At 39.3% G+C, this 25,289-nt stretch overlaps 1 long non-coding RNA gene across 1 annotated transcript in view; it reads right to left on the bottom strand.

Annotated features, from left to right (window-relative positions):
• Window positions 1–5,707: 5,707 nt before the first annotated feature.
• The window catches only part of LOC138105932 (uncharacterized), a 36,998-nt gene continuing 17,416 nt past the window's right edge, over window positions 5,708–25,289 (bottom strand). The window contains exon 3 of the long non-coding RNA XR_011148809.1: window positions 5,708–6,720. This is a non-coding gene — a long non-coding RNA (uncharacterized lncRNA). The remainder of the gene's footprint in view (window positions 6,721–25,289) is intronic.

Raw genomic sequence — 25,289 nt, 5'->3', positions numbered from 1 at the left:
GGCAATAAATATAATCTAGGCAGACTAGCTGACTCATGGGGAGGAACTCAATTCTGCATGTAACGTGGGCTTGACCCTGCTCCAGCCAGCAATAATTAAAATGATCTGACTCACACCAGAAGGAGCAGATCTGGACCCTGAATGAGTTTTTAAGTACTTCAGTTGCTCACTGAGGAAGCTTGTTGAACTAATAGCCAAGTTCAGCACTAAGGTACCCAAATACATCTCCCCTGGGCTAAAAACAGAACTACTTGTGTGTATTATTGGAAGGCAGAACGTGGCACCAGCTGTTGAAAAATATCATCAGTCACAAATGATCAAAAGTTAGCTCTCTTCACAGAAGATTATTTTTCCAGGCTAACTTATTAATAAACTTGAAAATATATTTTAGACCTTGTAAAAATGTTGACAGCTAGGAAGTTTGGAATCGTTAGCAAGACCCAGTTTCCAGGTAGAAAACAAGGGCAGAGCACACCTAGCTTTCCTTTGAAAATAATATATTATTAGGATTAAAACCAGCAAATGATATGAAACTAAGGTAAACGGAATTTGCATTCTTCAGTTCAAAAGAAGTGTTGCTTTGATACGACTGTGGTATATTTACAGCACATACGCGTGCTCCTGGGAATAAATTTAAATTTATAAAATTACAAATTTTATTAAAATTGTACTTCTCTATTCTTTTTGGTTTACTGTGTGCTTTTTCTCACAGTCAGGTATTCAGTAGTGAAGCTATTTCAAATGCACTTTATATATAAAAATACTGTTGAGATTTCGAAGGGAAAAATGAACATGGAATTTAGCAAAACAGCAGTTTTATAAATGCCAGTAGTCATCACTAAATTCTGTACCTTTGTAACAGGACACAGTCATTTCTCTTTTGGCCACTAATGAGAATTAAATCAATGATTGTGTTTGCATGCATCACAGAATATACAGTAACTCAAGCGATGTTCATTTTTAAATCACAAGCAAATTAAAACCTATGTTTTGCAGATGTGTTTATTTGTTACTTCTTGAAACCTTTGAAGCTAATATTAGCTAATGAGGCTAAAAAGGTATTGCTTCTGCTATTATTTTAACCTTTTTACCCATCTTATAAATATTGATTTTGCTTGACTATGCTAGATACAGTGCAAATAGGCAGAAACAGGTCCCACCTCACATGCTGTGCCATTTCAGTGAGTATAAATAATACTTAATAGAAAGCTGGAAAATAATATTGGTACATAATTACTACACCATCACAAAATTTTTAAATTGCCAAGAGTGCCAAGAGTCCTTGTCTATCCCTCAAAACAACATAATTTGTCTAGTTTTGGAGAGTCAATGCAGCTCAGTTTTGTGAAACCTGAAGGGAGTGTGGTGAGCTGGTGGTACACCTGAAGGGGGCCCTTCCCTCAGTAAGAGACTGTCTAGAAAAAATATTTTAGAATTTTTTGATTAAGCTTTTAGGTGTCTATCTTCAGAGCCTAGCAACTGAACTTTGTTATCTGAGTTAGTTCTGATAACTGCATTCATATTTTAATTATTATATAAAAAAATAAATACTACTACTACTACTAATGGAAATGCTGAAATCTCCTCCCAAGCAAAAGCTAAGGCCTTATCCCTATCAATAAGTAGATAAAAGTGATTTCTTATTTAATGAATTCTCTGTCAAGATAGTGATGCCTTAGGATGGGAAGAACATGTTATGCGTATCAAATGGTCTATTTTCTTAAAATAATTTATAGGCTGTATAAAAAGGTTACTCACTTCACTTGCTACCAAAATGGATATGCAAGGTAGCCATATGGTGTGAGTAATACTTTTAGAACAGTTTTTAGGAAGGGAAAAGAAGAATATCTTATCACATAAAAGCCATGGCGAATTTAGGAAGAGAGAATATGATCAACTCATTTAGAATTTGGAGAGCATATTAGGGTTAACACCTCTAATGATAACTGCCACTTGAGCTTTCATAATCAAATGCTTCAATTTTAGGTCTCATCTGAAAGGCAGATCACATAGAGAATAGTCTGAAACTCTTTAATTGCCTTGTATAACAATACACATTTTTAAGTAAGTGAATGCATTACAGCTTTGACTTTTGTTCTGATCATTTTTGTGTTACAAATAGAAGCACACCCATCGTTCTTCTCATCGGTTAGAAATTTTAATGTTAGTGCATAGGATATTCATTCTGCATAATTCCTTTTACTCATAATAGGAAATGTCTGGTTATGCCTTTATACACTGAGAAGAGAACTGAAGGCATTGTCCTTGAAAAGACTGCCTTTGCTTTGGGTAAAAACTGTGTCAGTGTGAACTGGCATTTGTGTCCTTTGCAAACTACAAAGCAGAATGCATTTGAAAAAAATGTATCTCAATGACCAGTGTCCACTTCTGACATTTTATGCTAATAAGCTGTCTTGCACACAGATCTTATTTCTACCTTGGTGAGTTGCCACAAATGTATTAATATCAGGAAAGTTACTCCAGATGTACATCTGCAAAACTGAATTTGGCTCTATGTGGGGACATATAGCTGGTATTATGTAACCTCTCATCAGAGGTTTTGGAGCCTGTACAGAAGCAATGTTTAGAATCAAATGAAGAAGTAGGCAAGCAAAGGCTGTCCTTTTAAGGGAGCAGAAAGTCTTGCAAGTTGACATTAATAGAAAAGCTCAAATACCAGTGCTGTTTTTTGACTTGTGCGGTGGAGAGCCAGTCACCTTTTTCTGGCTGTTTCCCATGTGCTAAATGAAAATACTGGCACCTACTTCCTGAGATGGTGTGAGATTTAATTAATGGTGTTCTAAAACACCACATGAATCTTGCTGCTGGAATTTGTCCACTGCATATGTTTAATATTTTGAATCAGGTACAAGTATGCTGATATCCATATTTCCAATATTAAAGGAAACATATTGTTACAGAGAAGGTAGCAAGAAGTAACAGTTTTGGGTGTGTGTCACAGACTCTCATTGATTTATAGAGGCATCATGTGCCTTTCCATGGACTTACAATCTCTTTTTCCTTACACTGCTTGCATCCATTTAAATAATGATGGGGAGCATATGGCTTTACTTTTAAACACTGGCACAAATTTCAGTCAAGCAGCCCATAGGTCATAAGTCACAGACAGTATCCAGTTCTAGAAGAATGATGACATCAGCAAACCAGGGGCTCTTTTTGGAGGAGCAGAGGAGGGCACAGGGGCATCATGGCCCTGGCAGGGTCCTACGAGGAGGAACTTTTCCAAAGGCAATGCACAAGAACATGTTTGAGGGAGCATGCAATATTCAAAGTATTGGGAGACTTCAAGGGTGTTTCTGGGGACAGAAAATGTATAAGATCTTTTTATCTTGTAAGCCAGAAAAATAAAGGCTGTTGGGGATTTCTACCCCACATAGCTCCATTCAGATCAAGCTACAGCTTTGGAGAGATGGAAAGGTAGAGCTAAAGGTAGAGCTAAACTGGTGTCTGCACTTGGCCAACCAGCCTGAAGAGAGACACACACTGCAAGACTGTAAAGTTTTACTTGTGCTAATCAAAGTATATAAACAATAATGAAATAATACATCAGAAACAGTGTTACAAACCATTCAAGCTCATAAAATACAATATGGGCTTTACTTCTAAATGCTAATAAAAACTTAATTTTTTCAACAAATTTTCCATTGTAAAAATGAAACCAATGCTTCTATTAAACTATTAGCTTTCCAGGCAACAGAAAAGATCTGTAACCCAAAAAGCAGATATTAACCATGTGTAGTGGCTTTTTGCCTTGTCTGGTCTTCCAGAAATTATTTTTTACATTTTAAAGAAGCCTATTTCCCTTAATGATAGTGATTTTGGTTTGCATTAGATCATGTAGTATTGATTTTAATTTTTTCCTTATGACTGTGAGCCAAATTCTGTAATCTTGCCTTTTTATTAAACACTTGTGGACATCCCTCTTGAACTAAAACATCATGTGGTCATTTGGTTTCTGAGGTTTTTAGTAATGCATTTTAAGCACAGAATATGTTTGACTGGGGAATTCTTTTGTGCCACCATTTTTTTACTGCCTTTTGAAAGCAGAAAAAAACTCCTTATCAATATTTTATTGAATATAAGGATCCGTGTGGGTTTTGTCTGCGAATATGCAAGGCAATGAACCAGAGTTGTCTGAGACAGACCAGTGTCAATGCTGTCAAAACCAATGCAGCACCTCCAAATACGGGCAGTGAAATGTAGAGCAGAAAGCTCACTCAAACACTTTTTTCTTGAAGAGTGTGCAGTTTTCAGGCTTGCCTTAACCCTGTGCTGTCTGCCACGAGTACCTGGGAAAAAATGAAGGATATTTTCAAAAGCAGCGCAGGCCTTTTTAAGAACATTTTGAAACAAGTTTCCATGATCTGCCAAAGTTGCAGAACAATACTAAAAGCTACTGTATGGAAACAGCCCAGTGAAATATACTGACCAAATGTTTTCTGCACTGTTACTTGGGAAAAAAAAAAAAAAAAAAAAGTCAAATTTTCAGTTTGTTTAAGGCAAAGGTAGAAAAAAATCAGATGATGTTAAATATTGATTTAGAACCTTCATGCTTATCGTTCAAATCTGAAAATGCGAACCTTCCCTTCTTTAATGAGAGTTTAAATTAGTAATTCAGGCTGTAATTCTGACTCTATGTGTTCACATTATTGCGTTATATCCAACAACAAAGAACAGATAGGCTATTTAGTATTACAGCTGGTGGTGGCTGACCCAGGGTGGCTGCCTTTTCAGGGAGTCCTGCTGGGCGATTGCGAAATCTCTTGTCTCAGCAGAGATCCCTCCAGGGCAAGGGCTGGGCATATCCCACAATTTACTGTGCAAATACAATGCATAACAACTCTCTGTCTTGAAAAAGTGATTACTTACAGCTTCAGTCCTTATTCATGTGCTTAGTTTTACAGACTTGAATAGTTGCACTGGTAAAAGAAATACCTACCTCCATCTTTGACAGTTAAAGGCCCAATTATATGTATAGTAACAGGGTGAGTGCTTAAGCAATAAGGGTAGGAGTTAAGAAGAGAGCAGGGCTCCAAAAGGAAGATGTTGCAGCCACAGTAGGTGCATATCAATTGTCTTATAAAATCCTAAACCCATCAAACACATGAGATGAAGTGTCTTAAGAAATCAATACATGCCTATTGCTGCACAGTCTGTGATTTTACATGTTGTACCTGAATACCTGGTTGCACATCTGGATCAGAAAGAAGCAAATGCAGTTTAAAAAGGAAATCATATACCAGGGAGGATTGAAATTATCTTTGACAGAAGAAAAATATGTAACAGTGATGCAGAACTGTAATTCATGCAACATGACCTAATTATTTTAAAGGAAATGCTAGCAGCATTTTAAAAGCCTGTGGATACACAATTGTTAAAATTTAATGCTGGTGTTTGCATGTATCAGAATTTATGGAAATTCATGTGAAATTTTCACTTCTGTTTCATTCAGGTCTACTCTGAAACAAGACTGTGACCTCAGTAGGGTTATTCAACTTAATAAAAATTTTAAATAAAATAAATAAGTAATGCAAAGTCATAGCTCATTTGCAGGACATCAATCATATATTTGTAACTTGTGTATTAAATAAATACAAGGAAGGAAAAAGAACTTGAGGCCCAGCAGAATTTTTATAGATAACATTTTTTATTTGTTTTATTCATTTCTTATATAAACACAGCACATTTTCTCAGTCTAACCGAGAAATAGTCTGGCATCCATCCACAGGCGCAATACAATTCAGTAAGATACACTTTTCAGGGTCCTTTTTAATCTAACAATGAATGAGTAGAAAATGTCCAGCATATCTCTTTTACTAAGGTGTTCTCTCTCTGAGATGCAGTGCTTCCTGAGGCACCTCTTTGCAGAGATGTGCTTCATGGTTTGGCAGGATTCAACTCATCTGATAAAAATGAGAAACTGGTGTGAAGTGTCAGTTCACCAGGCACTCTCTGACTTCTTTCTGCATGCTCTGCACAGACCTGCAGGCCCTCCCTGGTCTCCATAGGTGAAGAATTTTACTGGCTGCAGTGAAAGAGGCGCCACATTGGAAGTATCACCCTATCTGCCTTTCATCTACCTGTAAAGTCCTCTTTGTGACTGTAGGAGGAAGGAAACTTGGTTGCTAAAGTTGTCACTGAGATATGGACAATGACTCATGAACCAAATCTTGCTTTCATGGAAAAGGCCTCTACAGACACCTGGATAATTCAGAAGCTGCTCAGGCTGGCATAGTAGTGGGATTAGACACTGCCTTTCCCCTTGAACTTTAATGATGCCTACCCAGCAAACAGCTAGGAAAAGAGGTTGTCAGGGAGAGAAGGCAAGCCCAGGACAGCACAGTATGCAATGCTCCTATTGCCTGAATATTGAGATGGGATAAGAGGAGATGAGATTGGAGGAGAGCTGATTGTCATTTCACCTACTTCTGTCACATTTTGGGAGCTCTCTGTGGAACTGTTGACTGGATTTTATGCTCTGAGGTAGTTTGCTTCCATCACCTATTACCTCGCAGCCATCTGAGATGACCATGTCTAGCACTGCATGATAAAGGACACTGTGATGCCCATTGCCTCCACTGAAGACACTCGAATGACCATGCTCTCCTCACAACCTGATGACAGAATGCCCTTGCAGGATAGAAATGAATGTGACTCCTTGTGCCATGGCGTCCCTCAAGTCAGTGACGAACCTTTGCTCTGCAAAGAGAGAGAGCAGACAGACAATTAGGTAGTAAACATTATTGTGAATTTCTCCTGACCCAGAATAATCCAAACGCTTCAGCGGAAGGAGATCTCTTCCCAAAATTGCAACACTAATGATATGAGCTAAATATTGAAACATATATGTACAGCTTGTCCCTCTGCATACCCAACCGATGCCATTTTGGGGTTTGCCTTTTTTCTGATTTATTCCCTGTATTCTTTACACATATATTTGTAGCCTATTGTATTAGTGGCTGGTTTTCCCAGTAATTTTCCATGCCTTTTCCCTAAGCAGAAAGACAAAACAAATTCCAGGGCCCCTATCCTATCTTGATTTTCCCTGGCTATCAAGGTTGAGAAGAACTCTTTGAGACACATTTTCATAAACAAAGTACAGCTAGTATCAAGAGGGGGGCTCCAGAGAAGGGGCTTGACCTGGGGGGGAATTGCATTACCACTTGGCCTCCAAATTGGTGCTTTTTGTATTGTTAAAGTATGAGAATTTGCCAAATTTATAAAACTGTATTCACCCCTGTGGGGGTGGGCTTTTGTGGACATTCTTCCATAACGGCCCCTGGAGCTCCAATAAAGATCCACTTTTATATTACCTCCTATTTTAATATTATCTAGAAAGTGCATATTGTTTCATTTCTAGGTTGAAAAACACATCACAGCCCTCCTTTGGTGCAATAAACAGTGAATGTCATCCAAAAAGCAATGCCATGCAAGACAATGCCACAAGGTTGTATCTCCTCAGAGGTGGGAAACTACTTTCAAAGCTTCGAAGACAAGCTTTGTCCCCCCTCTTTAGTGGAAGACCTGAATTTGGCCAATTAATGATAAATAAAATGGAAGAAATAAAATGAGGACCCTTTAGCTTAGACGTCACAATGGCATCCTTTGCTGAACTCACCTAGTAGGTGGCATTACTGCTGAAATGTACTGACCTGTCTACTTCTGTTCAGTATCTGTGACAACACCTTTCCATTATTCACCCCTAGGGCTGTATTTAACTAATGGAAAGAGTTTTAGTGCTCCTGACACTGAGAGACAGATACCTATGGCTATAGTCAGTCTTGGCGTAGCAACTGTCTATGAATTCTGTCTCCAGCATACAGGTCGGTTAGCATCAGCTTACAGATTTCTGAGCTTTAATTTCTTTATTGAGGCCAAATGACCTCAGTTGGAGCTGCAGCTATTCAACACTTCTCAAATCAGGCAATTTTATTTAAAAGCCTAGAGAAAGGAGTCAGTATCTGGGTTTTAGGCAGTGAAGCTTTTGTCCATTGAGAATGAAACTGGTGGCAGTAATTTAGCCAGGCATTTTGGTCTTGGCTCCACAGGCTTCTGCTAATCATCCTTAGGTCTGACCTGTACCATGCCACAGTCAACTCAGTCTTTGGACTTTCCTGACTTAACATTGCCAGATTAAAGCTAATTTCCACTGATTGTGTGATAAACATGTTTTTCAAAGGGAACCAGATTCAATCCGTGGTGCACCAAGACAGTGCCTGCCATTTGCTGAATGCAATGTGCCATGCTGACAGTGGCAAGGGTAAGCACACAGGTAAGCACCACAGGGTGTTGTATCAGTGTCTTTGTTGCTTTGCCAATGAATCAGTTAATGAGAGGAAGTATGTGGCCCATATTTCCCAAAGCATAGTCTGTCTGGTGTTTGCAGCTCTGGAAGAATTGTCAAGTTTAGCAATTAAGTCATGATTAATCCTGCAGGCAAATATATGCAAATCAGAATTATAGAATCATTTAGTTTGGAAAAGATGTTCAAGATCATCAAGTGCAACTGCTAACTTAATGCTGCCAAGTCCACCACTAAACCATGTCCCTAAGTGCCACATCTACATGTGTTTTAAATACCTCCAGGGATTTAAGCACTGTCACTTTCCTGGGAAGCCTGTTGCAATTTGTGGCAACTCTTTCAGTGAAGAAAAGTTTCTCATATCCAACCTATCCCTCCCTGGTGCAACCATTTCCTCTTGTTATTTCTTCCTACTCAGGAGAAGAGGCCTACCCCCACCTGGCCACAACCTCCCATCAGGTAGTTGTAGAAGATAAGTTCTCCCTGAGCCTTCTTTTCTCGAGGCTAAACAATCACAACTCCCTCAGCTGCTCCTTGTGAGATTTGTGCTCCAATTCCTTCGCCAGCTCTGTTGCCCTTCTCTGGACATGCTCCAGCACCCCCAATATCTTTCTCTGTAGTGAGGGGCCCAAAACTGAACACAGGATTTGAGGTGCAGCCTCAGCACTGCCAAGTACAGGGAGACAATCCCTGCCCTGGTCCTGCTGGCCACTCTATCCTTGATCCAAGTCAGAATGCCCTTGGCCGTCTTGGTCCCCTGGGTACACACTGACTCACCAGTCAGCCAGCACCCCCAGGGCCTTTTCCACTAGGAGCTTTCCAGTCACTCTTGTCCAAACTTGTAGTTCTGCCTGGGGTCGTTGTGATCCAAGTTCAGGGCCTGGCACTTGTTTGCTTGCTGAACCTCATACAATTGGCCTTGGCCCATCACTCCAGCCTGTCCAGATGCCTCTGCAGAGCCTTCCTGCCCTCCAGCACATCAACACTCCTGCCCACCTTGGTGTCATCTGCAAACTGATTGAGGATGCACTCAATCCCATTGTCCCAATCATTGATAAAGATATTAAATAGAACTGGGCCCAAGACTGATCCCTGGGGAACACTTGTCTGCCAGCTGAATGTAGGTACATGTAATCACTCTCTGGGCCCAGACATCCAGCCACTCTTTACCCAGGGAAATTTGCATCCTTCCAAGCCATGAGCAGCCAGTTTCTCCTGCAGAACTCTGAAAATCTGTGTGAGGGGAAACCAGAATGCAAACCACAAGCTCCAAACTGTTGGCCTTCTTTCTCACTTCACTCCCAGTGTTTTCCTGATTTTTATTTTTCTAGTAGAACTGTATTGCAGATACGACTCTGTCTTCTTATTATTGCTCCTAGGATATGAAAACAACATAGGTAAATCATTTTTGTAAGTTTTAACTGACCTAAAGATTCATTCATTCTTGTGGAAATTATTGCATACACTTAATGTGCGCACACACCTCAACTAGTTTAAAAATATTTCCAAATAAAATCTGGAGACAAAGTACTTTCCTCTTTAAACATTTAGAAACAGGTTAATTTTTCTTCCCAATTATAGCAACTACACAAAGGAGCAATAAGTCTCAGAAGATTTGTCACAAATCCTCCAAGTCTGTGACACCACTTCCAAAGAAATCCATTGGTTCCCTTCAAAGCAGTAGTCTGCAGCTGCCTGATAAAAGGCCACAACCCAGTACAAGGTAATTATTAGGCAGACATTATTATTATTTTCCTAATTAGTCAAAAATCATTGGATTTCCTGTGGCTTCTTCCTGCTGAGCAATCATTTGATCTTGCTTATGTTGACAAACATACAAGTCACCAATTGTGCCTCATTTATCATTTGACAAGGACAATGTTTTCTTCTTCTTGTGGGAAGAAGAGAAGACTAAGAACAAGAAAACAGCCAAGAAGATTCAGAATATAACTGTCCTTTCTTTTCGCTTCAACTGATCTGGTGACAAACCCCACCAAATGAATAGGATCTGCAGTGAACTATAATGCTCTTCAGGTCTTGGAGGGAAGTGTTAGTGCAGAATTCTACAATGAGCCTCACGTAACACAGACTGAAAATATTCCTGCTACAACTGAAATGTAGAGAACTCTGTGTTCCCAAGAAGGGACCCCACAGCATTCCCCCTGCAATGCTGTCTAACTGTCAAAATGTGGCAAAATTTAGCAGAGAGTTCTCAGGGCCAAAAAAAAAAACCTATTTTGTGAAATGTAAAGAGTGAGATAAATTTGTACAATTCAAATCCCCAAATTTAGTTTGAAAGGCATTTCAAAACTCAGCTCCCTACATAGTGAGTATTTTTTTAAACTAAGTACAGAAAAATCTGGCATAAGGATGTGTATATGTTGAAGTTTATTTATAGTTATTGCTAGTGATGGGTATGAAATTTTTTTTAGTCTACATATTTCTCTTTCAGTAAGCTTGTCTTTAAGCTGCTCAGACATTGTTAAAAAAAAACACCACTGCAAAGTAGACTGTTATACCAGTTCCTGAATATAAAACCAAGCAGTGTATTGTTTCTAAGGGAGTTATAGCATGTTTCTCAAAATTTCTTCTTGGTTGTTGCATACTGCAGCTCTTTTACTTGGCAGTTTAGCATATCACAGCATTTTTTGGTTTTTAATTCATTTTATGAATTAGTATTACCATCCCCCCAGGGAGGAAATAAATAATGGAATGCTGATATGGAGAGAAAAGGATCACAGTAAGCATGTAGGAATAAAAAAGGCATTTTAAAAAGTGTAAAATAATTAATTTTCTATATTGATAATTTGGACAGACAGACAAGTATCTCCCTCAGTTTCTATATATGACTTAATAATAGGTAAGGCAAGCTGCTGAACTTATGATATTAACATCTGTGTCATCAAGAAAGCTTATATGTCAGCCTTTAATGTCTTTGTATTGAGGGGTTTTCATTACCTAAGAAAAATAAGTAAAAACAAGAACAGGCAGGGATGTGTATGAAAAATAATGCATTCTACCACTTTTATAGAAAAGGACAAATATTTCATTATTAAGGCTTGTGCAAAAAATACCAGATTGAAGTGCATCTTCACTATTTGCTTAAGCATATATTTTTTTCTAGGGAGATAACAGTGATTGCTTGACTCTTATTTACAGGCAGTTTAAATTGCCTCTCAAAAATACAGCTTATAGGCTGAACAATCTCAGCTACTTTGTGAAATTACAGATGTGTTCTTTTTATTGAGGCTTACATATCCTGCAGCAACAGCCCTACCATCTCTTTGCAGCTTGCTGTACTGTTGCTCAGAATTTAGAAACAGACACGCCAGTTTTAATTTTAAAGAGACTGTATTTTTCCTCTGCTTTAATAAATCAATCTTGTACTGCAATGTTGGCACTCCTTTAAATGGGTCAGGACAAAGCGTGTCCTTAGTTCACCTCATGCAGCCCGATTGCTGATCACCAATAATTTGATTAGCTGCACCACAAGAAATTATTTGGTTCAATAGATGTAAACACGACCAACCACATCCAAAACATCAAAGTCAAGAGGACTGTTCCTGCTCCCCATATTCCCTGGAGTCAGAGCAGCCTGTCAGGGGACTTTGCCCCCAGCTCAGGACACCCTGTCCCCTCTGCCTTCAGTAGACGATTTGTCACATGAAAGGATCTGGGGCTGAAATTTTAAAAGAGCTATGACTACAGTCTGACTTTAAACACAAATACAAAAGTCATTGCCAATATTTAGGGCACTGACTAAGCAAACTCTGGAGGAATTATAGCCCACTGAGCCCAGCAAACAACCTGCACTGCTAGGATTTCCTCTGACTGAGATAGTGAGCGCTTTTAAAGAATTTGGCATTTGCAAGGACATTCCTAATAGTGCTCAGCCATTCAATTCAGGGATGTAAGGGTTTTTTTCTCCAAAAATGTATTTAATTAAAGAATGTTTTAAACAAAAAAGTGAGGAGGGCTTGTTCAGTATCTTTGATGTTTTCTTTTCTCAGGCAAAGCCTGGCTTGCAGAAATGATGACATTTAATATCCCAGCTTCTCCACTGAACATGTGTGATAAAGCAGAGCTCAACTGAACATGCAGACATTACACAGGAATATTTATAGGCGGACTGGCTTGGTTTTCTCTGTCCATCCTTCACACCTTCTGCACATTTGCTTCCTGTACAGTGGGCTGCATTGACAAGGCTTGATAAAGCACTTAAGGTCCCTCCTGCTACAGCTGCTCACAGAAACTTAATTTCAGCACTGCATAGGGAGTCTATATGTTCACTTAATTTTTAAATTTGCTCAGGGAAATATTTGGGTTGGAATGGTTTCCTACGCTCACCCAAGGCAAAGAAAGAGTATTGCAGGATGGAGCTGAACACCAATAGATAAACAGTGAATGACAGATGTCAAGTGCTCACCATGACATCACAGAACAAAAAAATCCAGAACTACTTTAGTTTAATAAATATATGCAAAAAGTTAGTTTAAGGAAATGGCAGTTTGCTTACAAAGAACTTTGCTATCTGATTTTTGGAATAAATTATTAATTTCAGATTACTGTCCTACATGAGAGCAGAGATAGAGATTTTTTGTTTGTTAAAAGGGGAAAAAAAGTGTCAAAGAAAAAAACATATAAATAATGATAAAATATAAATAACTTTTCTGACTCAAACAAAACTAAAAGTATATAGGCTGTGCCTTACCACAGGATTATTCATTTTTATTTTATTCTTGGTAATGCCACAATTTCATTGTTACAAAGATAAAGCGATGACAAAATGATTATATGTAAGGAGTAAGGTTTAGGATAATTTACATGAACGTCCTTCTGGTTTTGATTTTTATATGTTTTCTTTGCTATGAAATTCCACATTTCTCACTTTTGTTTATGTTTTAGAACCTTAGCCACTCTTTAAAGATTTCCTATCATTTCATGCACAGAGACTTTGACAGGGGTAGTTCAGAATGTGAAGAACAGTGGAACACCAAGTTCCTAAAACAACAGAATTATGCATCTTAAATATGATTGAGTTTAAGAATGCCAGAAGGACAGGAAAGCTCTGTTTTCATCTTGCCTGACAAAGAATAAAATTAATAGCTTAGATGAATGCAGCACAGCCACAAAGGACAATCATAGTAAATCTATAATAGGCTAAATAAAGGGGTCACAGTGGTTTAAGGGAAATGAGAAATAACTTGAATTTTTTTTTTTTAATCTATAATGATCTTTTTTCTTAAAAAGATGTATGTTTACTCTTGTATTACTTTATCTGATATTACTATAGCTGTTACACCGTCCTTCCTAACATTGCAATGACACATATTACAGGTATGTCATTGCAAACAAAAGAAAATTATTTTATCTATTTATCCTCATTTTCAAGAACAGTTTACATAGAAATAGAGGAATTAAAGGAATGGCAGATGGTCATACCAAAGAACATGGTATTTAACATAGGTGGATCTTTATTCTCCACATACTTTTGTTTCCCACCCATGATGAAGGCACAGGATATCTGGAGATCTCAGAGCTTTGAGTGCCACATTTGCTTCCTGAAGCAGGACAGAATTGTTGTCAGGGCCCTTGGCAGCTAGTCAACCCCCTGCAACAAGAGTTCAGTGTCAAAACTGCAGCTATGAAAACTCCCAAAAATCTCTGCCTTGCACCCCAAGGCAGTTTTGTTCAGCCTAATTTCCCACACATATCCCTGACCTGCAACATGGGGGCACATCTGTGGGTGCCTCAGCTTGCGAGCACCTTCCTCATCCCCAGGTCTGTGCCTGCACGTCACGGGCATGTCTGACCCTGATTATCCTCACTGGGCCTGATCCATACCCCCACCCACAGACCAACCACCCTGTCCCAGCCTCAGCCCATCCCCAGGGAGATGCCTGGGACTGGGTTTCCTTGATGTCTTCCAGCTGACCTGCTTCTGCTTGGAATGATATGGGATGGGTTGTCAGGGCTTGCCAGGGAGCCCCCACTTCTCCCCAGGGAGAACCACAGTGCCCAGAATGCCCTGGCACACTTGCATTGTAGTAAATTTGGGGGGCATGATTCATTTTGAGGGTTTCTAGGGAGGTGATTCTCCCCCTCTACTCTGCTTTGGTGACAGCCCACCTGGAGAGCTGCATCCAGCTCTGGGGAGAACCTCCAACATAAGAAGGATGTTTGAATGAGTCTAGAGGAAGGCCCTAAAGATGACCAGATGTCTGGGGCACTTCACCTATGAGGGAGGGCTCAGAGAGCTGGGGTCTCAGCCTGGAGAAGAGAAGGCTCTGGGGAGACCTTATAGCAGCCTTCCAGGACCAAAAGAGGCTGTAAGCAAGCTGGGGAGAGACTGTTTACAAGACATGTAGTGATAGGGCAAAGGGCAAAGACTTTAAACTGAAAGAGGATGGATTTGGGTTATGTATTATGAAGAAATTCTTCCTTATGAGGGTGGTGAGACATTGGAAGAGGTTTCCCAGAGAAGTTGTGGATGTCCCATCCCTGTTAGTGTTCAAGGCCAGGTTGGATGGGGCTTTGAGAAACCTGGTCTAGTAGAAAGTGTCCCTGCCCATGGTAGCGGTTCAGAGCTAGATAAACTTTAAGGTTACTTCCAATACAAACCGTTCTATGATTCTGCAAAATGTCAGCTGAAGACACAGCCAGGATGTGCATGTAATGGTAACCCCTTGTAGTGGTTTGGTCCAAGATACTCATTACTGTTTATCTTCTGTGAGATAAGAATTAGGAGAAATGCAAAGCAGGCACCAAACTTGAAAGAATATAAAGAAGTTTATTAACAGACTTAAAAGAAGAAAAAAAAAATACCACACCTTCAGAACTCTTCTCCTCCCCCCACCTTCCTCCCTTCTCCCACTGACAATGTAAAAAGACAACCCTTAAGATGTTCAGTCTGTTTATCACTTCCATAATAACCTAGTTCAGTCCATTTAGGAAGAGGAGTCTCTCTTGCTCATGCTATGAAAACATTATCACAATGAGACAGCCGCCCACTTCCAAATAACTTTGTTCAGTCCATTTAGGAAGAGGAGTCTCTCTGCTCGCATGTGAGTCCCTTCCCCCGACTTGCAGCTTTTCCCAGAACTGCTTTTGAGGGTCCACTCTTGAAGGTTTTTGGGGTACAATTTTAAGGTTGAGCTGTTCAGAAACAAAAGTTCTCTTCACCCATCTCTGGGAGCATTTCATCTCTAAGAACAGAGGCCCTTCTCCTTCCCTGGGAGCAAAGGGTCCTTCTCATCTTCATCTTTAGGACTATCTCTGGGAGCATCTCTAGGAACTGAGGTTTTCTCCTTTCTCATTTGGAGCAAAAGTGCTCATCGCTTCCATCTCTCCCTGTCCAAACTTCTCATGAAATTACAGCTGCGTCAGCATCTGCCTATCTCAGTGCAGGTGCTTTTGCTAAGAAGCACGAGTTGAACTCTCCACCCCCCCATATCTTCATGACATTACAATGGGTACTCTGACATATCATAGCTTTCCAACAGAATTTCAGCTTTAAGCATCTCCTATTTCTCTTCCCTCAGGTTTTCAGCTCTTCACAGCACTAAAAGGGTTAATCTCACCTCGGCCTTGCAGCTGGAATGTGGCTTATTGCAGTGGAGAGGGGGGGAGAGCCAAGCAGCTCGGGCTGCTAACAGCAGGGCTGTGGGGGGTGTTCCGCAGGTGGAACAGGGCCCATCAGCTCCCGGATGGCTGAGGCCTGGCTCAGCCTGGCCCGAGCAGGGCCTGGCCGGGCCCGCTGGCCCCTGCACGGGGCCTGCAGCCACCTGTCCCAGCGCCGGAAACGAGAGAGAGAGAGAGTCTGCCTTGGCGTTTACTATTCTTAAATGTGGATCACAGAGGCAGTCACAACTTTAAGTGGCTCAAAGAATTGTCCATATTCAAACTGGCCAGCTGATAGGTTCTGTCAGGTCACAGAGGAAGCTGTAAGCGCTCCTTTGCAGGAACATCACTTCTGAGACTATGCTTGCTAACCCATGACACCCCTACACTGCCAGAGCTGTTGGACCAGCAGGGTCTGCAAGTGCCTACAGCATGAAATGTAGTTTTCACTGAGTTGCATGTGGGACTGCCCCTCTGCTCAGAGAGAGACTAACTATCCTCTCTTTCTATCCTGAAGACAGCCAACACAGATGAGGCCTTTCGGGAGCCTGCCTCCCTTTCCCAGGTTCTCACAGTGCCGTACTCTGCCTGCTCACTTCTGCCATCAAACCATGAATGGGAGAGGCAGAACAGATCCTGAACCCAGGCAGGAAGGGCAGGTAGCCACCAGACTCCTTCCTTCCCCCAGCAGCACCTGAGCCACCTGAGCCAGGTCAGGGACCAAGCACACGCCAGTGCAATGCAGCTGAGGCAGCAGAGCAGTGTAAACCCCCATGAATGTGTTGTGCCTGTGCAATCACGCATTAGAAGAACACCTGCAGCAAGGCAGAGTATCAGAATACTGGTGCTGACTGCCTACTTTTAGTCTCTTTTTAAGTAAGACACCATGCTCATACTATGCAGTGTATTTAGACATGAAAAAAAGTGATTGGCAGACACAAGAGTTTACTACCTTGTAGAAAAAACATGAGTTGGACGAAATACAAGCCATCTCTTTTCTGTAGTGTTTTCTCTGTTGATTTTTCACCAGAAGTCCAGGATTACTTTAACAGACATGTGAGATATTGCCCATTACCCACCGTCTGGAAAGGACCAAAGCTTTCAACAACTGGCACAAAAGTGTATTCAGACACAATAGACACAAATGTACATTTATTTATGTCTTTCATAGAAGACAGTTATTATTTAAACAGCAGATAAGTCACTAAAAAATTTATTTTCTTGTTTGTTTTTGTTGTCTCAAAGGGGAAGTCAATGGTACACGTGCCCTTTAAACTGTGCAGCTGAACTTTATCCAGTTCTTAAGATGACTGTGCTTCAGCGAAGCAGCAAAGTGCCAGATAAACCTCCAGAGCAAGTGAGCTGCCATCACTGGCCCAGCTCGTCACTGCAGTCACTTCATATCAGATAAAGGAATGGGGTTGAGGCATATAGCTGAAATTATTGTAATTGGGATTTTTCCTGGCATACCCTCTTTAATAATTCAAAAACAAAAATTTGAAATTTATCCTGTATCTGTGTTAACAATAGTATCCATCCAATTAAGACATTTTCTAGATTTCATAAGTAGCTGCAGCTGCCTCAGTTTTGATATGAAGTAACTTCACCAAAACTGGATCAGTTATTAACAGCAAGGTCATGTCTTGCCAGTGTGAGGAGAACAGTGGGTTCCTCAAAAACTTGGATTTACCCTGGGAGAAGACAAGGTAATAAGACAAATATGGCTTAGTTCGGTGGGATTGTGCGCAGAGAGGTGAGCAAAGAATCTATGGCAATTTGAATAGTGCCAGGAAAAAAGATCAGCAGATCTATGAAGTCTGGAAGATCTACAGTGCCCTGAAGAAGCCATCATCCAAATTGCTAGCAAGTAAAAGGTCAGAGTGAAGAAAATCACTGGAAGAAAAAAAAATAAATGTCTTGGTTCCATACTTGCATCTGGATTGACTTTTAGATGTATCTTTTTAGTAGACAAAAGGGAACAAGAACAAATCAGGCTCTATATCATATAGATTCTCAACACAAAACAATATACAAAATATATGGATAATATGAAAATGAAAGCAAGTCCATCTTGCTCTTGATAATTTTCTAGTCATTCACCAATGTCAATGAAGTGTCATCTGGGACCCAGGTAAATTATGCCCTTGGGATTTTGTTCGTATTTGTTCTTGTTTTGCATTTGTCTGCATGACTATATAGTCATGCAGTTTCATAAACTTTCTAAAATCTATCTTAAAACAATTTACATTTGTTGCCTGGGGTGTACTATTTGGAAGACCACTAGAATAATTTTTTTCCTTCCTAATCTAAATTTATTAATGATAAATGAGTGTTCAGTCTGATCTTTGAATCATGCTTTTCAACCAGAAATTGGTCTTTTTGGAAACACTGAGATAAGACTATAAATTACTCTTGTTAAAGAGAAAATCTGCACTGGAAAGCTATGAGTCTATTGCTAAAAGCAGACAGACAGGCTTTCCAAATATACCAAGAGAATTGCACAACTGTTTTCCACAGAGAAGCTGTGGGATTTGAGTACATTTTTATGCTCTGAAAACTCTGAAAATGTTTTGCATCCCTCTAAGGATGTACCTTCTCTTCACCACCTCCTGGAGGAGTCTCATATACATAGAGAGGTGGAGAAGTAAGGAAAAATCCACAAAAGTTTTCACAAGGGAAAATGCTTTGGGAAAGAGGCGCAATTACCTGTCACCATCTCCTGGTTCTGTTACTGAATTCTGAAAGAACTTCCATACTCTTTGCTCTTTCTATGTCATGTAAATAGGTCACAAGCCTCTTGTATCTGACTTTGGCGAAAGCCACAGAGGGAGGTCAAGTCATCTGAGCTCTGAGGTTTGGCCCTAACTCATTAACTTGAAGGAAGTCATCTGGCAGTCTGTTGGGCTGCTCTGTGCTTAAAACTGGTCCTGAGTCCAACTCTTAATGGATCAGGATGTTTAATGCTGATCATTCTCTTTGTCTCCAGGTTCTCAGTGTATTAATTGCATATGACCACAAGACCACACAATAACAAAGTTTCTAAGATCATGCCAAAAGCACAGAAGGAGGCTGACATATCTGTGCAAGGTGATCCACACAGAGGTTGTGGCCAAACTGGGACCCCTTACTGCCAAGCTGGTTTGTGAGCTACTAGTGCCATCTCACTTGGCCATCCTACTGGGAATTTCCAAAGAGCTGACTTGCAAATGGATCTTTCTAAAGGGCATTCACCTATACCACACATCAACTCAGAGGCTGACCTGGCTCAAAGGACCTTTACTATGACACAGCCCCAAATACCCTATGACAATTGCCTTAAAATAAAAAACTGGGTCATTCCTGCAGTCATATTCATGTGAGCAATTGTTATGCACTGAGGTAAGTGTCATTACAGGAATGGACTATTTTCATGATCAAGTGTTTGAAACTCTCTCCCCAGGAGAGAAGGTGCATCCCTTCAACTTCTCTCTTCTTCTCACAGGGCCTCTGTTTGGTGTAACACATATATACTTGAACTATAAAGCCCACCTTTCATGTGGTCTGTTCAGTTTTCCAATTGACTTCAAAGAAAGGTCTTATTAAAGACACTGTGAGAGGTTTGAACTCTGTCAGGAATGCCCCCTGTGAGTTCAAACCACATAACTTTGCCCACTAGGCTCATTACAAAAAGCAAGTTGAACCTATGGCTTTCGGAATTCACCTGAGAAGCCAAGATTGGAACACAATAAAGAAGGGCAGTGTGGTTCTCTTGATATGCCCAGGTACAGCTCCGTTAACATCCTCAGGAGGTATTGTATCTATAGATAGAAGGAACAATTTTCAGATGCAATACCTAAAACTCAGGTGTCTGTATCTCTGCCAACTTTAAATACTACATTAAACATAGCTTTATGTGTCATGTGTTTAAATTTAGACACCCTAGTTTTAAAGATGAACTTATAAAGATGGCAATACATATCCAAGAGAAGACAAAAATGCTCAGTTAGAGTACTTTTGACTTCTTAGAAATACTTTTTAAATCATTATAAAAGGCCATGGAAATATTCTTCCTACTTGCATATGAATAAGACTATCTGGTAAAAATAACATTACCAGAATTTAAGGGGGTGATCTTTATTTTCTACTAATGCCAATTTAGTAAAGTGTCTTCTTGATTTACATAATATCATGAATAGCACTTCCTGAACTGTTCACGACAGAGAACAGGATAACCAGGAAAAGGCTCCAATTACAGTCATCACAAAATAAAGCAGTGTGCAGCCAAGAGTTTGATTCCTCACAGTTTTGCATGTTATGTCACTCTCACCTAGACAAAAAACCTGGAAACTGCTACCAAATCTGTACAGTGGCACTTTACACTTTTTCTACATGGTTGAAAGTACCTCATAATGTACCCAGCTAAATCACAGATAATTAGGCTCTGTTGTTTAATTCAGCACAACATAATGCTATTATATCACTTCAGCATAACTGGTCAACTGGCTCTGTGTCAGAGCAGAGACACTGCTTAAAAAATGCAAATGAGAAAGCAGTTCCATCATGTGGAGCCAATTCAGAGTATTTTGGTTATTATAAGCAGAGTAGATGGAAACGTTAAGAAGTGTGAGATTTTTATCAGGGAACAAGATCAAATCAAGCAAATCAGATACAGGTCTATCCCTTCCTCTGTGGGTGTGTGTCTGGAGAGGAGGGTTGAAAACTCCATTTTTGTTATTTCTGTCTCGTAAAAGGAAAGCATGAGCCAAGTACTGATCTCATCTGTATTCTCAAATCTTACTGACTCGCTCAAACTCTTCTGCAAAGTTTGCCAACAAAAAGCTGACAAAACTTTAAGACAAAACTTTAAGAAAATCAATGCCAAATAATTGCCCAAGCCATAAGAAAGAATAAACTTGCCAGTACATTATGTTCTACCAACATTGTGGTGAGTTGTAAACCTAAAATCCAGGGGAACGAAACAGCTCTTATTGTGCATAGTAGGCTTTATATAACAGCAGGCAGCACAAATCATTTTTCCACTGCAGTTCAATAGCTAGTCATTCCTTCTCTTCTATATTCAATTCTGCACCAGAGCCATGACTTAAATGCTATGCTGCTGTCAGTTAGTTGGCTGTCCTTTCCTGGGCTGCCAAAGGAGATGCTTACAAATGAAGCTATTGTCCCAGTAATCAGGCATCTCCTGGTGGGACAGTATATGATAAATTTTTAAGGACGTGGCTGCAGCATAAAACATGCTCTATTTTAGATCAGACATTGTCACACAATTCCTTTTCTTCACTATTAAGATTTAAGTATTGTTGGACAACTCAAAGGTGTCAGAATTATAGGAGACCCAAAGTGTACCTTGCGATGTAACACTGTAGGCTTATGGATAGTATCAACTATAAATTGCAAGGACACATATAACCTAGTTCCTGAAGCAAGTCTAAAAGGCATACTGAGTATTGACAGAATTTATTAATTTGACTGTACTTGCACTGAAAACATGGATTCCTTTTAATTCTGTTCCAAAGAAGTTTTTTTTTAATGCCTTACTCAAAGCTAAACATCTTCCCATATTTAAGAACAAGCAAAAAGCTATTTCTTGACATGTGTGTATGGTTTAACTGGTATTTCAGGTACAAGTCTAACACATGAGGTAATTGCAAATTTTTCAAATAAAAATGTTGAAAACCACAAGGGATAAAAGTAATTTGAAAGTCAATATTTCTTTCAAAGAATACTGGTTCCAAACTTGAAAACAAGGCCCAGATACCCAGTTTCTGTTTCCGTGGCAGCCACAGAATCTAGGTCTGGGTTCCACCAGTAACAACCCCTCCTCATAGTCCTAAAAGCAATTTTACCATAAGCCACTTTAGGAAAGAATGCTACTGACTGATTAAAAAAAAACCTCTATTGTCAAGATCTTTCAAACTGAGAAATAAGGGCTGATCAACCTATTCAAATAAAATGGATCGTGATACAGAAACACAGAGGATAGTCAGTGCCTTATATTCAGCCAGTGCTGGACAAAGCACATTATACCATGGATTATGCTGCACGAGTGCCATGGTATTGGCTCCTGCAAGTCAGTGGATACAACAATTTTCCTCCCTTTGGGCTAGAGATAAGGCATTCTACTAGTTCTATAGTACTAGAGGAATATTTTCCAAATTTCATTTTCCTGTAGAATGGTTTTCTGGATCATGAGGTACAACTTCTGAAACTTTCAAACCACACCTTCAAGCCCAAAGCATTTTCTTCTTAGGCCAGCCATTATTGCAGGTATACAGTAATGATGTGATTCTTGTCTCATTGGTTTATAAAGCTGTATTAAAACATTTTTGCTAGTTCTTTTGTTCTTTTAAAATGTTCTTATTTTTCTTCAGCATCTAACTTTATGCCTTGCAGATAGACTGGTCACTTCAGATGTTATGATGTGAGATTTATCAGGAAGAGGGTAATTCCTAAAACTGAATGCTGATGGTCCAAACTGCTGCTGAAGGGCACAGAGGGAAAGAAAAAATCTTTGTTGTATAGGATAAGAGTTGTCAGTACTCAACAGATAGCTAGCTCAAGCTTCCTGAAAGACTTAGTACAAGACTCTATGCAAGGAATAACCTAAAACTTACACTCATTAATATCCTTAAGTTCCCCAGGGCATATATACAAGAATAATCTTATATGGAGAAGCAGAAAACTGAGACCTTGAAAATTGTAACTTGAAACAGAAACATTAGGAATACCATCATGTTCTGTGACTCGAACCATGATGAGACATCTGGAAATTTTTAGAACTCCTAGTTCAATTCCTATTCAGCTTTCAGGTTGACTTTATGGCTCAGTAATTTCTGACTAATGTTTTCTTGTAGTCCTCTTGCCAACTGTATGGAAAGACAGTGATTCCATTCTCGACTATTTTCCTATTGCTTTATGATGCTGAAAAATATACTGATAATAATCTCTGTCTTTTCTATTGCCACACTGTCTGCCTGACAAAAAATTCTTAAAAATGTGTTCAGTTAAGATTTTAGAAGCAAAGATTTTCTCTGCATCAACAAGCAGAAAAATTATTTTGTGATTTTCGTCTACATATTTGCCACTCTGTTTAAATCAGTAGATACATCTTTGAATTCTCATGAGACTATCAAAGAGCTTAATAATGCAGTTACATGTGGGTTATGAAAGCCAAAATATTCTTTCAATAGGTGTTGAAATAAGTTTCATCAGTTCCTCCAGTTACTTCCCACAATTCTTAACCATGTTCTCTACAAATAACATATCCACAGACACACCACAAGTTTATAGAGATCCTGACTTATTGATGTGAATGGTCCAGGACAACAGTGTTGAAAGACATATGTCCATTTGGTTAAGCATGAAGTAAGACAAGAAGGCAAGTAATTTTTGAATAGACAACCTGTCTTTAGTAATGAGTCTTCAGCATCAAATAGGAGCGTATGAACACGCTTACTGACATTTTAGTTCAACATCTCAAATATGACAGACCAAAGACATAATTTATTAACAGTTGGCAGTCTGGCAGTGACTGGGGTCCAACTTTTACTGCAGTGTGCTCTGATTTTTTTCTCTGTTCTTTCCGATTATTTGGACTTTCAGAAGAGCTTTGTCATTTGCTAGTACACTACTCTACTTCCGGACTTAGTCCTGATTGCATATTAAACACACTACATACACAACTAAAAAATATTTTTAAACATTACTTTAACAGGAAAACAATAGGTAGAAATAAGCAATCTTAGGCAAAGCTTAATTCTTATGTCTTAGTTTTTATCTTACAAGGATTAGTGTTTCGGTCAGACATGTCATTGTGCCCATCTAGATCCAGTTTTGTACTTAAATTATTTTTGGGTAATGTTTCTCCATAAATGCTTCAAGATGTTCAATCTCGAGATTGTGGCAACCTACAGGTCTTTCAAAAATAACTGATATTGGAATGCTACAATTTCTTTTTTTTTCTCCTGAGATTAAAGTTTAAGCAAATATCTCAAACAGAACAGTAGGATTGTAAAGTCAAATGAGGATATAAATGACAATCCTGAATTAGATAAGGACTGAGACTATTTATGAACTCACTATCCTACCCAAGCAGAAAAGATCAGGTAAGCAATCTCTTATGGGTCTTCAGATCCTGGATAGGCTGCATCATGATATCTCAGTATCTCTTCATACATGCAGAATGACCAAAACAACTTCACAATTTTAGAAGCTTCTCTTCAGACTAAGAAAACACATCTTCTCCATTTTTGCCAGGAATCAAAGGGGAAAGAGTAAACGTAAAGCTCAAACTATGCAGCAAAAAGGACGGGGGAAAAAATCGTAACATTTCTTTCCTTCAGAAGCCACACTTTTTTTTACATTAGAGTGTATCTAAAATTTGGCTCCTAAATCCTGAATTTGCCTTGCCACAAATTTGCTGGCCAAAGAGTTCTCAGATATCCTGACAATGCCATGGCTTCTTATAGCTGAGCAGTAAAGAATAATAACGACAAGTGCAGATGAAATATACATGAGTGATAAATTCTGGATTTGCCACTCTGGAAGCATATTGCTTTTATGACTGAGATCCAGGTTACTTTAAGCCAGGCCATTTCAATTCAGTTTGCAGAAGAAAGACTATGAAAAAGACTGTTAACCTATTTTTCTATACTGATACAATTTTTCTGTACTGATAGATGAAACAGCTTTGAATCAACAAGTTTAGGACACTTTGATTTTATTTCTTTTCATTTTACAGGGAGGGAGTAAAGAACATCACCACTGGTTTGCAGTGAGCTGGATCAATACAAAACAGTAGGCCAGGTCCATTTAATGCTTGAGGTTCAAATATCTATGTTTGAAATGTCAAAGAGCACCATAAGAGTGAATGATACAGTGAACATATCTATTAAAATGCTTTGTTTTTATCAAATGGTGGCAAGACATCAGTGCTCTTCTCATTCTTTCACTATTAACACTTGATTTTTATCCTTTTTTACTGGGTGTACCTTGCAATTGTTTTTTAATGAGAGATCTTAATAAACATTCATGAAAACATCTCTCTGTAGTACACAGAAAGCAGGCTTAGTACACTATGAAGGTCCCCTCACAATTCTGTTAACCAAGAAATTTTCTTGGCTGGGGCAAAATAATGCTTGAGTAAAATTACCTCAAACATTTGTGTATTGGTCCAACCTGTGAACACTAAGACTAAGCTATCTACTGATGTACAAAGAAGCTAGGGGACACCTGGACTAGTAAGTCTTGTGCCCATTGGTCTTAATCATCAACTCTTCCTTTCAACTAAAAAAGTCATCAAAAATCTTCCTTAGTGACCTATTTTGTAGTGTAAAATATTGTTCCCTTC

Source organism: Aphelocoma coerulescens, chromosome 2, assembly GCF_041296385.1.
Source record: "Aphelocoma coerulescens isolate FSJ_1873_10779 chromosome 2, UR_Acoe_1.0, whole genome shotgun sequence".
Lineage (NCBI taxonomy): Eukaryota > Metazoa > Chordata > Aves > Passeriformes > Corvidae > Aphelocoma > Aphelocoma coerulescens.
The sequence above is the reverse complement of the archived record's forward strand: the minus strand, read 5'-3'. Positions and strand labels throughout refer to the sequence as shown.